This window comes from Ursus maritimus, unplaced genomic scaffold (assembly GCF_017311325.1).
Source record: "Ursus maritimus isolate PB19 unplaced genomic scaffold, ASM1731132v1 scaffold_5, whole genome shotgun sequence".
NCBI lineage: Eukaryota > Metazoa > Chordata > Mammalia > Carnivora > Ursidae > Ursus > Ursus maritimus.
Window position 1 is genome coordinate 43,330,163 of NW_024426663.1, and position 17,969 is coordinate 43,348,131.

At 37.3% G+C, this 17,969-nt stretch overlaps 1 protein-coding gene across 4 annotated transcripts in view; it reads left to right on the forward strand.

Annotated features, from left to right (window-relative positions):
- PDE4D (phosphodiesterase 4D) overlaps positions 1–17,969 on the forward strand; it is a 1,076,631-nt gene that overhangs the window by 852,765 nt on the left and 205,897 nt on the right. The gene's annotated exons all lie outside the window — the stretch shown is intronic.

Genomic DNA, 17,969 nt, shown 5'->3' on the forward strand with positions numbered 1-17,969 from the left:
ACATTGTCTGAGAAAAGCGAGAATTAAATATTTAATGGAAACATTTATACTTAAAATATTAGCTTATATTCATGTAGGACCTGAGTTTTATCTTCCTAGCCACATGAACATTTCCTAATATTTCAAAATGCTTTGAACTTAGTTTGAAAACCTTGTGATAATAGAATGAATAGCAGTTTGAATATGTCTCAGTTAATGTACTCTGTAGATGTTTACACTGGTTTGCCAATGATAATTTGAGAGATCTTAGGATGGTTTTGCTAAAATTAAACCATTTTTGGAATATTAATCCCTAGAGGCAAGCACTGAAAACATTAGACAGATTTGAATATCATTTAAGACATGGCACAGCTTGGAAAATAATTAAAACTGATAAGCAGGTTTGCAGATCATATACAGTCATTAACTCGTTTTCTCAGAACATTCCATTTTTGTGTTTACTGTTGTGTTCGTTAGTTTTCTAATTTCTGGAGGCTCCTAAATAGGACCTTATTCTCACTCAATACATGTGCTGTCATTTGTAACTGTGGCCCTGTAGAGATCGGTCTCCACTTTCCTCCTCTGCATCTGGACATCAGTCCAGTAACATTCACCATCTTTCATGACACCATCTCAAAAACTCATTACAGGTTGCAATTCATCAGGTAGGAATTAGATGGTGTGGGGTCCCCGAGGGTCCGGTGTTATTCCTGGTGTGCCGACAGATGATCAACGTACGCCCAGTAGGTCTAAATGAAATCGTGTTTTACCCATTTCTCACAAGCTATGGTTCTGATTGCCATTTTATTAATAGCTGTAATGTGGTAATACTGTATTCTTTCCAGGAATGAACACCTAAACCTCAGTCATTTTGATCCAAATACTGAATTACTAAACTCCTATTTTGTAGCTGTCTTTGTTTGAAGCACTGCAGGAGATATAAGAAAACTGTAAGATAGGGTTCTCGATCTCAGTTAACTAATCATCTCCTGGAGCGACAGGTCTCAGATCTAGTAATTACTGGGAAAGATGACCTGTAAGCCCTAATGTGTGTCCCTGTGAGCTACGGGTAAAGGTGTCTCACCACCTCCCTTTCATTATGCACAGACCGAGACCATCTTTCCAAAAATATTCTATCTACTTTTGCTCTTCTCGGCTTTTTTGGCAGGGAAACTTCTTCAGTCAGTGCTAGGTCTCCCTATCCTCTTGCCTGTATCCCACAGATCTACATCTGTTCTCTGTGGTTCCTTACCACGTTGTATTGCCTTCATATTCTGAAATCTATCTTCTGTTCATATTGACCTCAGAAAATCCATTAACTCAAGTAATATTTCTCAGTCACCCATAGGGTGGAAGGAATGGTGCCAGTCGTTAGAGGAAATACAAGGTGCATCTCATCTCCTGGGCTTCATCACTGTGTGGCCTCTCTTCCTTCCTGCTCACAAGCCTCCTCTTCACCAGCATCTTTTATCACCCTGCAACATATTTTCCCAGAGTATAGCCCCTGACCTCTGGTCTGCGTTTTGGAAAACTCTTTTGTGTATGGGTTCAGCTATGAGCTTTCATCAGATAACATACTGTTCAGTATCTCTGATCCTGCAACCTCAGTTGAGCTCCAGATCTGTAGCACTTAAATGCTTTCTGCAAATTTGTACTTTCTTATTCAGCTGTACCTCACAATCCTTCATCAGTACATGTTCATTATTAGTAAGTGAACTCCAGATCTATGGCACTATTGCCTTCTGGGAATTTATACTTTCTGTTCAACTATTATGCTCATTATTAGTACATATTCATCATTAATTCATTGTATAATGTGGACAATGGTGTCCATTCTTCTTCACCCCAGAACAACTTCCTTTTCCCAATGGCCCTGTCTCTATGTTATTTTTCTCCCATATTCTCACATTTGAAATTCAAGATATTCATTTACTCATTCACACATAATGAAAACCCTTACTGAGCAAATACAGTGTGTTCAAAGCTGCCAATTTACAGATAATGGGAGGGCTGACATTTTAGGCCATTGTAATAAAAAATTCTAAGCACCATCCTTGAGGCATTTATGAAACTGTGGGAGCACGGAGAGGAGGACAGTTTGCCAGTCAGGGAAAGGGAGCTAAGGGAGGCAACATTTGCATAATATGTCATGGCTCACTTAAACAGTGACAATCTGGTTGATGGCAATAGTGAAATGTGGCAGGAGAGAAAGAAGTTTTGAATATAGTCTATGGGACCTGAGAGTCACAGAGGTTTTTAGCTGGGATTTGACATACTCATATTCTTATTTTTATTGCTTCTGATTATTCTATTGTTAAATGATTGTACAGAATGAAGTGACTATGGGCAAGTAGATCATGTTGAAATTTGTAGAAACAAAGTTGGCTAACCATAATGCAGGCCCAGGTGAAAGAAGTGGAGGTGGGATGATGAAGTTGGTCTGGTGGCAGGAGGCTTTCAAAATGGGGTGTGTGTGTGTGTGCGTGTGTGTGTGTTGGGGGACAGCCAGTGGGTAGGAGAATCAAAAAAAATGCTGAAGTTTTCACCCTGAACAAGTAAATGAGTGGTGATGTTGACATGAGGAACACAGGATAGAGAGTGGACAACATGATGGCAGATAATGGATAATGAATTTGGGTTTTACATGATGAGGATAGGACTCTATGGGAAATGAGCCTACAGTTAAAGGACAAGAACAGAGAGCAGAAACAACTGTCCAAAGGATGAGGAGAAATTAGAAGAATCAGTTACCTTCTGTAATTGCTAGGTTTGGGTTAATAGCTGAGTGAAGATAATAGAACTAGAAGCCCACTGGGTTGAGGAGTGAATTCAAAGCAGAGATATCAGCAGATGCAAGCACCCCTTTCAAAGTTGACAAGTTAAAGGGGGAGAGAGAACTGAAGCTGCTTCAGGGAGAATTAGGTTCAAGGAAAAATTTCTTTGAATGAAGACACTTGAGCTGAGGCAAGGAGAGGACATTAAATATGGAGCCGTAGCTGCTGACAAAAATAACCATCATGAGCTCAAGTAAAGGCATTAACTTCGGAAAAGTCAGACATGTTATCTATTTTCTAAAATTTTAGTAAATTGATTTTTGGATACCAGTGTGTAGATTATTTCTCTTAGACCCTCTAGTAAAGATTAAATTTTCTGTGCATTTTAGGAAAAGTCTGTATTTCATATTTCAATGGTGCCTTTCTTTCCAAAGCAAACTTAGAAGGATGACCTCATGTTCCCCTGTACTATTCAAGAGTATCTTTATCTGATTGGACTCCTGTAAGAATGACAAATTTAATCATGCCCTGATAGAACTCTATAAATTTTTGAAAAATAGTGTCTTGACCTGTTCAGCTTTCTCATTCCCCCTGGATATTTACGTTGGAGCGATAAGATTATAGCCTCCTGGAAAGCATACTTTCTACCAGGAAGATCAAGTTTCCCTGAGAAGCAAGGTGAATAGAATAAATAATTACTGTTTTAGTCTTTAATCTGATAGTACACATCTCTTCTATACGTGAAGGATTATGCCTTCTCTTCATTTGACTCCACACGTGGCCACATGTAAACCTCTATTTTCTTATCTCACCTAGTTCCTGATAATGCTGGGAAGATTATTCAGTGTCTGTAATTCAGCTGTCCTTTACAGGGAATGACATCATCATATATCTTAATCACTTTCGATGATTTTATATTTATTGTTCCAGTTAACATTTCCATTGAGAAAACCCCCTAGAAACCTCAAATACAAACAGTATTTTGATGTCTGTGAAGGTCTGTGATTATCTATGTGAATGAAATGTTTTGGAGAACTTTTAAAAGCTCTTTAGGTTGAGATATAATTATTTAATTTATTGAGAAAGTGAGATGGAAAATCATTGCTTCCTAATGGATGGGTTGTCATCGTCCTATCTTCTATAACTAGATACTAGTTAAATAGTGGAGACATCGGGAGAAAATAAGACTAATTATGGGCATAATGATAATCATAGCATCATTGGCTGTGTATGTCACCCTTCACTTGGGCAAGTATTTTCACATCTGCAAATTGATACTTTGATTACTTTGATACTTTGCATAGTCCTGTGGATAGGAACATCATTCTGCCATTTTATAATTAAGAGATCCAAGGTCTTCAGAGCTTAAACTTTTTAAAAAGCACAGCAAACAGTTTGATCATTTCTAGAACATTATGTTGATAATGCCATTATAAACAAAGCGCTGGGAACTGTTGCAGCAGAAACTGCTAAGACATAGAAGTCACTGTTGACCAAGTTCTTTTGACCAAATGGATTACTTGGCATTATGAAAATTTGGTTTTTAATTCTATTTTAAGAATAAAATAAATAAAAGCTCAAATGTGTCAAGGAAGCAATAAAGAAAATATGTGACTGACTCTTGGAAAATATATACAAGTCTACAGGATGAGGCTAAACTTAGCATCTAAAAAATGAGCTTATATATGGCAAAAGAGAAATTTCTGGCAGCTTCTGCTTAGAAGACTGCCACATAGTTTGTTCAGTGTGTCCCCATTAGCAAGAATAATAAGAAAGAGGAAAATGTTAAGTATTAGCATAGTACAGTAGAGAAATAAATAAATGAAAAGTGAATTTAAACTACCATTAATAGTAAAAGGTATTTTATAACAATAGAAATGACTACATAGTGGATGGTTGCCCACATACTGTCATGAAGAAACACGAAGAAAATTACAGAATAAATGAATAATTAAATAAAATGTGTGCAGCTGTTTCCCTCTTAAAGTTCCTCAAAATGCATTTAAAATTGTTTTAACTTCTGAATAACAGTTCTTTCTCTTGTTGCACTCCTTCCAGTAATGTAATGTTGTTTGTATTTGCAAATACACAGATATCCTGGGAATTTTAACAGGAGAATTATCAGAGACAAGACAAATAGAATTTAGTCATAAAACTATGACTTTATTGAAGACAAGGTACCTGGCATACCAGTTAAAAAGTTTTTCAGTTCACCTGGATAACGGGCCTTCTAGTCCCTCTCTTCTGCTGAATAAACATTAACAGAGAACCTAGAGGCAATGCAAGGAGCTCTTTATCCATACTTAGATACTTATATATACAGAAGATGGGAGGAAAGGTGCAGAAGGGGCATTGAGAAGGAGGTGAGTGGACTCAGTATACCATAGAAAACTGGGCCCCACTTGGCAGTCTAGCTCATTAGTCCCCAGCATCCTATAGAAGTGCAGACCGCATCGGTCAGTCCTTTGGAATGCCGCATGAGCACACTGTCTCTGGTAACGGACATTATCCCTCATCCTCTTCTCAAATTTCTGCCCTTTCTTTAGCAGTTAGCAACTCCCTCTCCACTTCTTGAGCCCCTAATGTGAGCTTTCAGTCCTAGCCCTTCTTCACCACTTCTTGAGTAGAAGTTGCCCCTAGTCTTGAGTTTGAAAAAGGAAGGTGATTGTTTATGTGTCTGTTCATCTCTTCTGCTACATGTTGCATTATTCTTCTTTGGCCTTACTAGGGGACCTCTAAAAAAGAAAAATAAGGGTTGCCTGGGTGGCTCCGTCGGTTAAGCATCTGCCTTCTGCTCAAGTCATGATCCCAGGGTCCTGGGATCAAGACCTGCATGGAGCTCCCTGCTCAGCCGGAGTCTGCTTCTCCCTCTGCCCCTCCCCCTGCCTGTGCATGTGCCTCTCTCTCTCTCAAATAAACAAAATTAAAAAAAGAAAGAGACAAGAAAGAAAGAGAGAGAGAAAGAAAGAAAAAGATAGGTTGCATTACATAAGTTCTAGTCCTCCCGGGATCTACATGAAAAGTTTGTAGTCCCACCTAGCTAGATTTTAGATCTTATTACACCAGTGAGTCCATCTCCTTTCTTAACCTTGATTTACCGTTTGAGAATCCTCTAACATGACCTAAACATGGAAAGGTATCATGGCCACATAATCTCTGCCCTAATTCCTGAATTTTCACGACTAAGGAGTTCTTATCGCATCATCCGTGGGATGAGGGTAATAAGACCGGGGCCAGGGTTCTCAAAACATGTGCCGAGGTCCCTGGAGCATGCAGAAACTCCCAGGGCTACCTGGGATATTATTAAGGGAAACATCAAAACATGTGTCAATCACCTGCGGAACCAATAGCTAGACATAGTTCCCAGTTTCAACTTTCGGTCATTACTTTTCTTTCTGTGATACCATAGCTTTGCAAAACTGAGTTTTTGATGATTGCTGTGATCAAAGGCAGGTGCTGCACAAAAATCAATGTGAAACAGGATATGGGGGAGACAGCGTCCGATCTTATTCCAGAGTGAGAAGTTGTGTAGTCCTCAGGAGGCGCTGAACTCCTGTGACAAAACCTTATTCAACAGTTTGGACCTAACTACTTAGTATTTGGAACTGTTCGTTTTTTCTTTTGGCCATTGGTTTGCCGTCAACAATTACTGAGAAGCTAAGAGTGTTGTGAACTGAGAAAGTCTGAGAACCTCTGTGTTGGGGTATTTATACCTGTCCTTACGATTGGAGCTAAATCAAATGTCTGTGTGAAGAGAGGTTTTGTTAAGAGAAAGAAAAAAGCAACTTGACAGATTCAAAGCTATGAACTTCTTGATGAGCTCTAGAGTAGAGAATTTGTTCCATTTCTAATTCTGTTGGGACCCCAAGTAGACAAAATCTTTTATTATTGTTGAAAGCAATATTATTTTGATAATGAGTCAGATAAAGCTGGCTTTTTCTTCCATTCGCAGTAGGTTGGCCGCTATTACTATGATTACTATAGAGAATTGAAGCAGACACTAACACTAGCCATTAAATACCAAGAACTTTATTGGCAGAGTATTCTTGGGTCATCAGCTACTAGAATACCTTCTTTGCTACTTTTTTCCTTCTCTTTTTAAAAAATTCCACTTCTTTGTCCAGTCACTGAGGTCATTTTATTTTTGTCTCAAGAAACCAAAGCCACAACAAGAAAAAAAAAAAAACATATGCAAGAAACAGGAGTCCCATGAGTGGTTAAAAATAATACTTATAAAGTAGTTAAACATACTTCCTCAATCTTTGAATTAAGGAATTAAACACATCAGCCAAGTACACCTTTTATAGGTCTCTAATCTCATGTTTAAAAAAAAAAAAATCAAGAAAAGGAAGTTCTATTTTTCTGACATTTTGAATGATCATGTTTGTTGATGCCATAGGGGAAAACTAACGAGCTGAATTTGATGTATTACTCCAGCAAGATGGTGTCTGTGTTTGGGTGTCACTGTACTGTGTGCCAGTCTTTTAAATTACTAATTAAGTTATGTGTTCTGATACCCCTTGATTATTGCTGTCAAAGTAATAGATATATCTTGAGGTTTTAGGGGACATGAGAGGTAAATATTAGTCTTAAAAAGTTCTTAAACCACGTGGAAAAAAGAAAAGGAGAATGACCAAACATTAAAAATTCATTATTTCTGGGACACCTGGGTGGCTGAGTTGGTTAGGTACCTGACTTCTGATTTCGGCTCAGGGCATCATCTCAGGGTTGTGAGACTGAGCCCCAGATTGGGCTCTGCGCTGGGCGTGGAGTCTGCTTAAGATTCTCTCTCTCTCCCTCTGTTCCTTCTCTGCCATCACTCTCTCAGTCCCTTAAAAAAAAAATCATTATTTCTGTGATAAGATTACTGCAATCTTTTACACCTTTAGGGGAATTTGCCCTAATATTTAGCGTGCAATTTTCCTTTCTGAATTTCCTTCATATCCTGTATGTTCCTTGGTGTTTGGACTCTAGGTGTAACTGTGGAGGAAAAAAAAAGAAACAGAAAAAATTGTCACCTGAGTGTTCCTTAAGTCCCATACCTAAGAGAAAGAGGCACTGTGAAGATGAGCTATTTTAAGCTTCTGAAATGTTTGATTATGCAGCTATGCTTTTACCTTAGACTTAATACTTAACAAAGAGTAACATCTACTTTTTTAAAAATGAGAAGAAAGGGTAGCTTAAAATAAAAGTGATCCCAATTCTGTGAGTCATCAGACCCCTGTGGAGAACAAACTTGGATCAACCTCGGTGAAGGAAGAACTGGCTTATTTTTCAGTGTGTACAAAGAACACAACCCCTCAGAGCAATTTGTGAGTAAAATAAACTAACTAAAATTAGGAAATTTTGAAAACCATCTTCAATAAGAAAAACTAGCACAGTAGCCTGATCAGTGCTGTCAGTGCATAGTGGCCCTAGGTGAGTGAATCGGGTTAAAATTATTGGCTCTTCCTGTCCCTTGACTTGTAAGGGGCAGGTGGCCATTACAAAAGAGGTTCTAGTTCTATCAGTTGTAGACACCGGACCTGGTGGCTCTCATTTGTTTCTTTTCCCCAGTGCTCTTTCCCCTGTGTATTAAGGAGGACTAAAATGAAAACCATGTTGCAGTGTATTAGAGAATGAAAATTATCTGAATTTTTAATTTTAATGATAGGCGGTAGGAGTGGGCAGTTGGTGACAGGCTTGGAGAAAGAGGACAGTCCCTTCCTAAGAGAGATGCCCAATCTGTGTCTTTGACCACATTCCAAATAGAGGAGTACATTAATTGAGCATTTTTAAGTGAGAGTGTCATGCTTTTCCTCATTCAGCAAATATTGATAGTGCCTACTCCATACCAGGGAACTGTTTGAAGATGCCATAGGCCCATGAAAACAAGAGAAAACTTTTGTTGGTATCATGCATTCCTGTCATTTTTTATTTATTTATGTATTTATTTTTTTTTGTAAATTCTTGATAGAAAAGGAGACTTACTCAGTCAATATTAAAATTCCTATATAGATCCCTGTTTTCACTACCATATCAGTGACTTTAAATATTTATTTTGCTTGTCAGTCTTAGATCCTTACCAAGTTGTTCTCAATGCCTTCTGTACTGTTGTCTGAGCCTTATAAGAAGAAGTAATCCCAGTGCTGGAACATTCATGGGATGTGTTTCTTGAGATAAGATGTACTAGGGAGTATGAGTAACTCATTCTCACTAAACCCATGCAATATGAAACATTTAAAGATATGCTATTAAAAAAATGGACAAAGAAAGCCTTCAACCAGACCCGTGTTTTTTCTTTAGAAAAACCAAGTAAAGAATATCAAACACTGAGCTTTGCTAACGGATTCCTGGCACTTCGTTGGGTAGCTCAAGTGAGATTTGCCTAAGAAATAGTGCAGTTATCCCACCTGCCTATCACAGTTTCTCTCTGGTTTTGTGTCAGCTTTCCATTAATTGTCTTGCAATTTCAGGCATTTTCTTAACCTTGGTGCAGAAAAACGTGTTGTCATTGATAAGTGGACACTTATGTCTAGACATCTGTAGGGCGTCAGTTCCTACAACTTCCCACTGGAAGCAGACAAGTTAAAAGCAGGAAGAGAGAGTGGCTGTGTGCACCTCTGCAAATGTGGGAGTTGCCTGCGACAGAGAGTCGTTGAAGCAGTTCAGTGCATGATGTTGTCTCCTTATAAATGGTTATGAATGTCCCCAAACCAAGACCTTTCAGCTCATTGTGTTCACTCCCAGGGAGAACAAGGCTTGTATGCAGATCTCGTGTTTCCCTGTCTCAACGTCCAGTCCTTCTTTGCAACTTAGACAACTTCAGACTGAATTTGTTCTCTGCACCAGGACAGTTCTCTTTGTTTGGCTGGTTATTTTTGTGTCTCTGTTTGATTTTTGTTTTTTTGTTTTGTGTTGCCAAAAAAGTCAGAAAACAAGCATTGCAATTCATGTGTTATCTATAGGTCCCTGTGGCAATGTTCTTAAGTGCAGTAGAACCAAACTTTCATCTAATCATTATTATTTTCAATTATGAATACATTTCTACAGAAACTGAACAGAAGGCAGTTGATAAAAAGAAATATTTTACATTAAATCATAGAGTTAATTGCATGTGTTGACACACACATGTTGTCTTTTCATATGTATTCTTTATGTTCAGTACACTGAGTTTCTATTCATTTATTCCGCCTACTGTAGAGATGAGGTCAAATTTCTAATGCACGTCACTATTTCTTGGGGTCTCGTTTGTTTGTTTTGCACTGTTGACAGGTAGCCCATCTTGTACTATGTATTGAGGAAAGGGACTAGTTTTTTCCCAGGCAGACAGCTTGTCTAGAATCCAGTTCTTCAAACACAGGAGCAAAGTGACAAAAGTATGTTTCAAAAATTCCTGAACAAACCTTACATTCATCAGTCCAAGTTTAGGATGTTCACAAGGTCTACCATGTTCCCTTCTTTGTGGCTAAGCTTCAGTAGACTCTTTGAGGAGTGAAGCATATACCTTTAGTTCCCAACAAGTATTTGGAACATGCTTAGAAGTGTACAGAGTAGGAATATGTTCTTCAAATTGTGTGACATCTGTAGAGTCTTCATAGTTGATGAAACTGAATGCTTGACCCTCAAAACAATCATATTAGGAAAACTAAGGAAAACATCATCAGCTCAATTTTAGAAATCACAAAATTCTGCTCAAAAACATTGTGTCTTGCATGTTATTGAGTACATGCATGCACGTGCACACCCCATGAATTCGAATTCGGGTATCTTGACGCTGACCATAAAGATTTTGATCAATGGTTTGGTATTTGCTGGCAGGTGCAACACCTTTAGATGAGAATGTAATAATTAATAAAACAATTAAACTGAAATCTTTATTTCTCTTTAAGTGATGGAGAATCTTGATGAGCTTGTGGCCGAATCTTTTAACTTAGGGCCTTTGCCGAACAATCAGGAATTTGTGTTATGTTAATGTATCAAAGTTCTTTTGCCTCAAGCTTAGAGTAGATTTTTTTTTTTTCAGTTATGTTAAAGATTGTCTTCCTTCAGAAGACTTGCAACTGAAGTTTTCTAAAGATTGCTCAAGAGTTGCAGTGGTTAACATGATAGCCATTAGCTACATGTGACCTTCTCATAATTTAAATTAATTAAAATTAAATAAAAGAAAAATTCAGTTTCCCAGTTGCACTAGGCACATTTCAAGTCTTAAGTAACCGCATGTTTTGGACAGTATGGATAGAGAATATTAAATATTTCCATCTTTGCAGAAATTTCTGTTGGACAGTGCTGTTTCAAGAGTCTGGATATGTGCTACTATGGGGCTGCAGAATAGTCTGAATCCATTTAAGCATGCAGAAAGCAACATGGTGTGGTAGAAACTAAATAGTATTTTAAAAACCTGTGTTTAAATCCAGCTACACTAGGCATTTCCATGCCTTGGGATTTCATGACCCAGTAAGATTTCAAAAACTAGCTGGGAGATTGACCAAGTGTTGCAAAGCACATGCTTTGCCACGTAAAGGACATAAACAAGAAAATCCTCATCAATATAAACAATCACTTTATTTCTAAAAGGCATTTTCATTTCAATCAAAAAGGAAGGGCATATTCTCTGAATGAAGGAGAGTTTTCAAAAGGAATGTGTTTACCTTGTTTGAAACCTCACCCCATGGTCCATGTTTGTTTTTGTTTTGACAAGGACCAATGGACATTCTGTTGGGCAAGGACCAGCCCTCGGCTTGGCATTTGGAAACCATTGAACTCTACCACTTGCCAAGGGCATGACAGCCACTGAGTTACTTAGGTTCCCTGAGCCTAGTTCCTTATCTTAGACTGGGAATATGAGCATCCTTTTAATGCACAGTCATCAGAATTAAATACTTTGTGCCAACAAAACACAGTGTCTGGCACATAGTAGGCATGCATAAAATGGTACTGCTCTCACTCTTCTCTATTTGATCAGGCCCTTCTTTTTAATCTACTGAATCCTTTTACCACATGACGATCTTTAAAAATTGTTGCATTAACTCCCCATAAATCTTTCTTCCTAAAACCAATCCTGGAGAAAAACCAAGAGGGCAGGGTCACTGACCTTAAGAATGGGACCATTGAATACGATACATTTCTGTGAAAGAAGAACCTGTTCCTAGAACACAAAATGAGGGCACTTGTGAAAGCTTGCTGAGTCCTCAGCCCTCCCTTCACTCCTCCCCCCACAGAAGTCCATTCTCAAAGCGATGATGGTAATTGGTGACATCCACACCCCTGGAGGAAGTCCTCCATTGTAGTGGCTTTTATTAAACAAAATAACTAATATGTTTAGTGACACACACGCTTTAACTTACTAAAATTGGAAAAGGTTTTGATACATAATTTTAAAAAGAGATTGTCTTCTGTACCATCTATAACTAACAAATTTGAGGGTATTTATTGGTATCATGTACCTTCTCTAATGATGCCTGAATTTTTGTTTTATGACATAAAGAAGAGATAACACTTCAGACTAGAGAATTTTTGTTCATGCTACATTAACTCCACTTCCATTTGCTTTATCATCAATCAGTGCACGTGAGAAGAGCGTATGTGGGCCAAATATTGAGGAGTTTTAAGAATTTGGGGGTCAAGTACCAGTCTAGGCTATAATCCTTAAAATGTGAATAAGAAGTGAGCAAATGGTTTAAATTTCAGAAGACTAAATAACTTCTAAGGTCACATCCATTTCTTAAGTTTTATATATATATACATATATATATAATATATATATTTCTTAAGTTTTATATATATATATATAATTTTTTTTTAATTTTAGGACTTCACTTTTTAGAACAGTCTCGATTTCATAGCAAAATTAGGAGGAAGGCACAAAAATTCCCTGTATTATGGCCTACCCCATATTAGATGGTGTTTTAATAATATGAAATAGTTCTTAAAATGTAATGTTTGCAGAGAAGATGTTCTTTAAAGAGTTTTTTCCATTGACTCATACAGGCAAGATAATAAAGTAAATTCTCTTTATGCTAATGAAGATGATGGTGGGTTTTCTCTCCCACAGTACCTTTTTTTCTATCTTGAAGTACAGAGACAGAAAACCAACATACTTATGTAAAGGAAAAAGAGCCCAGAAAATTTCCCTAAGGGTTATGTGTGCACGTGTGCACACACACACATTTACATATATTTACATATAAATGTATAGGCACATAAATGCCGTCTTCGGAGGACTTTGTTACATACAGCACACATACAGTCTTGGTACACTCTGACTATGGACGTATGATATTCAACTATCAGCCAGAACTATCTCCTGGCTAGAAACCAAAAATTATTTAATTTCATTGCATTTATTGTTGTATTTTAAAGTGGAAGGACTTGCAAATCAGTAGGTGGGCAAAGCTTGTTTTGTTTTGTAAGTCATTGGTAACGATGGGATTTTTTGGCTTGGTTTGGTTTTTTATTTTTTATTTTTTGCGTTTATATGTAATTTCTGTTTATTATCTTTTATCATACATATCACCTTCATGAGATGGAAAATGTACTAGAGGTTGGGCATTGTTTTGAATGTGTTTTGGCAATGATAAATACATGACAGGTACAGATTTGCAGTATTTAAGTACAGACTCACCAAAGTCATACTGTGCAAATTTGAATCCTGGCCTCACCTCTCCACAGGCATGCAACTTTTTGTCCTTCTTGGGCTTCCCTTTCCTCATCTACAAAAAGACTTTAATAAGAGATACTCAATGTAAAGCGCTTTGCACAGTGCCTGGCACATAGTAATCATTCAATTAATGTTATAATTATTGTTTTATAATCATTATCATTCTTTGTGATTGTTACCATTATTATATACAGTTTTGTTGGATATTTGTACTCTGATTTTTTAAAATAATTATATTGAAAGCCAAGTTTAAGAAATTAAAAAAATAATAATAATGGTGACATATTACAAGGGCCTCCAGTGCTAAAACCAACAAGACATTGAGTTATTCCACAGGGCATCAGTGAAAAAGACTTCAGAACAAGTTATCACTCAAGTATATTAGGTAACTACAATTCAAGGACAAAGAATGGGTTAAAAGTAGTTAAAAGTATATAAAGTAGGCTGTTTGCTCAATAAACTTAAGAACTTAGATGGCCTCATTCACCTGTTTTTTTTTTTTTTTAATTTATTTATTTATTATGGAGAGAGGGAGCAGGGAGGGAGAGAGAGAAAATCCCATACCGATTCACCAGTGAGGTCAGAGCACAACTCTGGGTGTGATCCCAAGACCGCATGATCATGATCTGAGCCAAAATCAAGAGTCCACTGATGAACTGACTAGGCCACCCAGGTGCCCCTTACCCATTTTTATATTAGCTTATTTGTCTATTAAAATTGAGGAAAGAGCTGTAAGTTTGTTTTTTTCCTTTTTGTGCTGGTATGGGATATAAATACGAAGGTGCTCTTCAGTTAGAGTAAACATTCCAACTTGATGACTGATAACTACAGTTAGCATTATCAAAATACCATCAAAATTATAGATACAAATACACACAAGTGTGGCTTGGAGTTTGGCACTGAAAAAAATTCAAATTGGGAGATTCTACCTTACACAATACTGACAAGTTTTAATTTGCCCTTATATTAATTTACCTTATTTTGGGTTCTCAGTAATAACATTGAACATTCCTACCAAAATGCAAGTTTTGGTAGTTGTGACTTTTAACCACCAGACCAAGCTTTTGTGGTAATGGACTACTTGAGTTCTACATGGCAGTAGCTTCAGAGGAAAATCAGATTCAGGTCTGGCCAAGGTTGGCTTTGTTACAAAGGAACTTCATTCCCCGGGGTTCCATAAGTGTGGGTACTACCTAATTTTTTTTTTACTTAGTGTGGAGCCAGTTCTAAATTAAAAGGTGAAGCAATACAGAGGAGCAGTATCATCATGTGAATCTGATACAAGTGAAGCACATTTTTTCGTTTGTGTTTTTGTTTCTTCTAGCAGTACAATGCCTACTAGGAGTTTACCAAAATCATAATGTCTTCTTCAGAAGTAAGGGTTCATTATGTTCTTTTTTTTTTTTTTTTTTAAGATTTTTATTTATTTGAGAGAGAGAGAGAGAGCATGAGCAGGGAGAGGGGCAGAAGGAGAGGGAGAAGCAGACTCCCCTGCTGGGCAGGGAACCCGAAGTGGAGCTCGATCCCAGGACCCTGGGATCATGACCTGAGCCAAAGGTAGATGCTTAACCGACTGAACCATTCAGGTGTCTCAACGGTTCATTACATTCTTAAATGTGACATTTGTAGTTACTCAAAGCCAACATTATTTTTTTGAAAAAAAAAAAATGGTCACCTTTTAAAAATGATATCTATGGGAAAATATAATTTAGTTTCATAAAATGTACTTGGTGGCCAAATTTTCCATAATACCTTTATTGTCTGAAACCATAGTTTTGTGATTTTAATTTAAAAGGGTAACAACATAAAATATTCAACATCCCCATGAATTTGTACTCAGTGAACCCAGTTCTTCATGTACTATTTTAATATTTAGCTTTATCATATAAATGTTTTATCAAAATAAGGATGTTTTCTTTAGTGAATTGTTTTTAAAGGAGAACTGAAATGAATTCATACATTATTTAAAATTGTTTTAATTTTAAAATAGAATCAGCACTTAGATTTTAATACATTTGGATTGATATCTACTTGAAAAATTTAGAGATTACTAAAAATAGACTGGCATCATTAAAAATGTTTCATGACTCAATATGTTCAATATTAAAAGCAAGGTATAAAATGAAATACACAGTATGATTCTAATTGTGTAAGAAATCATGCATTCCATAAAAATCACATAGAACATACATGCGCTTACATGCATCCAGAAGGAAAATGTTACTGACGGTTATTTTTGAGTAGTTCTCAAGTATTTTTTGTGTTTTCCAAAGTTTCTATAGTTAATACACGGTTTACACTCAAAATGTATATATTAGTTTTTTAGAAAGTCAAGTATAGAAATCTGTTTCCATATTTGTTTGTGTATTTTATATGTCTGTTCGTCCGTGAAGATGGGGGTAGAGTGGTGAGTAGATGTGTTCCTCCTGCGGCTAATTCTCGGGGGTTGTCATGCAGCCTAGGTGCCCAGAAACATTTTTATGTACATACTAGAAAGGAGAACGTACTTGTTTCCAGAAGAGGTGGATCAAGAGTGAGTTGGTGAATGAGTGATAGTTTTGAGTCAGAGGGAAGAAAGACACCAGGGTTTCAAAAGACCAGTTATCTGTAAGCTTATCTGTTCCTAATCCTCTCTGACAAACTCCAAGGGAGAATTTCTTTCTGGTTTTAGAGCCAGACCCAGTGAAGCACAGAAGACCTAGAAGTTTGCGTGAGATTAGATTCAGAAAGTAAGCCTTCAGCTTCGCTTCAGAGTGCTAGTTCCTAGGACCGCTCGTCACGCTGAAGATCACTGCCTGTCATGCTGTTCGGAGGCAGCTGGTACTTTGTGGCCCTTAATGCTTTTGGTATCATGGGATTAGAGGTCTTTGATGAGTAAAGTAAAACTTTCTTCTGATTAACGTCATCTGCTTTTCCTTCTGGTTTGGTTATAATGAAGCGTGGAGAGGTTGTGGCCTTGTGTGCTTCAACACAATTTTGAAACTAGTTTACAAGATGCTGCTGTTGGTTGAATTCATTTTGTTAGATGACCAGGGGCTTTACCACATTTAAGGACTTGAATAGTTGCTGGATCCCAATGAAGTCTCTGTGAGGGTTTGCTTTTGGGTTTTTCTCCTTCGGCTTTTTGCTCATGTTTCTGGCTTCTTATTATGGAAAGAATGAGGGCAGAGAATAAAGTACTAAGTGATACAGAAGTAGAGGAAGAATGGCCAAAGGGATTAGTTCTTGACTCTCAATGCCGTTCCTCTTTGGGAGAGAAAATTCAGCAGTGCACGTTGAGCAAGTTCTCCTTGGGAGAGGGGGCAGCCAGCCCTCCCTGCCTGGAGTGGGTGACTCTGTTTCAATCCATGGTAGCGAGGGCGGGCTACTGAGCATCTCCTTCCACGTCATGAGACTGGAGGTACCTGGCACTGACTGCTGTGACTGTTACCCGGGTATGAGCATCCTCATTGCCCCACATGCGTGCATTCACAGACACACACCACACACACACACACACACACATACAGTGTCCAAAATGGAGCCTCTTTTCTGCTCTCACCCCCATCCCGTATAACTCCCTTCCCACCTGTCCCTATAAATATACCAATCCCCCCAACAAAAGCTATTTTCTTTCCTTAAAGCAGTTCCTCTTCCTTTTTTGTTAAAGTTTGTTGTTGCTATGTTTGTTTGATTTTATTTAAATGAGAGACAATATTACATAATTCTCTTCAGAAGAATCATATCACCAGGAGGTACAATTTCAAGTCTCCAGACAATGCTCCCTGTGCAAATTTGAATCTAACTTCTCATTCCTAATAGTCTCTTCCCATTTTAGGGAGCCCCAATCTTTTTGTGCTTTTATTGGCTAAGTTTCTTTGTTTAAAAAGTTCCTTGTTGGGAAGGTCGTTCAAATGCAGCATTTCAGAATCCTATTCTATCATAGGCTTTTGCGTGTGTGTGTGCATTTACAGGTGATTAAAACTCACACATACTTTAAACCAAATTATAGATAATAACGAAATGAATCTTCCTTGGAACTTAATAATCTTTTATTATTATAAACACATTACAGGGTACATTTAAAATACATGTTCCCATAGTATTTATTTTCTTCCATACACAAAATAACATATATTTTACTTGCATCATTGTACTTGTGACAGTAGGTCTAATAAGACATTTGAATATTGAGGTGAAGACTTAGACAAAGGCTTAAAAGTTATATATATGTTATATAGTCAAAGATTATTTAAGCATTACATCATTTTGAAAAGGATAGGATATAACCTGCCCTTGATTGAGGACATTTGCCCATTGAAAGAACAGAAATAATTTTACTGTTACCGAAATGAGACAATCTTGAGATACTTGGCAAAAACAATTTTTTAGCAATTCAAAAGAATGAAGTATCTCCATCACTAAAACTATAACTGTCCTTCTTTCTGCTTTGACAGGGAAGGGAAGCAAGACTTCCCTAATATCATCCTAAATATTGTATATTCTAAATATATCTTTTACAGAGCTTAGAAGTAAAATACAACCAAAGAAAGAATTCATGCTTTAATAAACATTCACACCCTTTTTAGTTTAGAGGC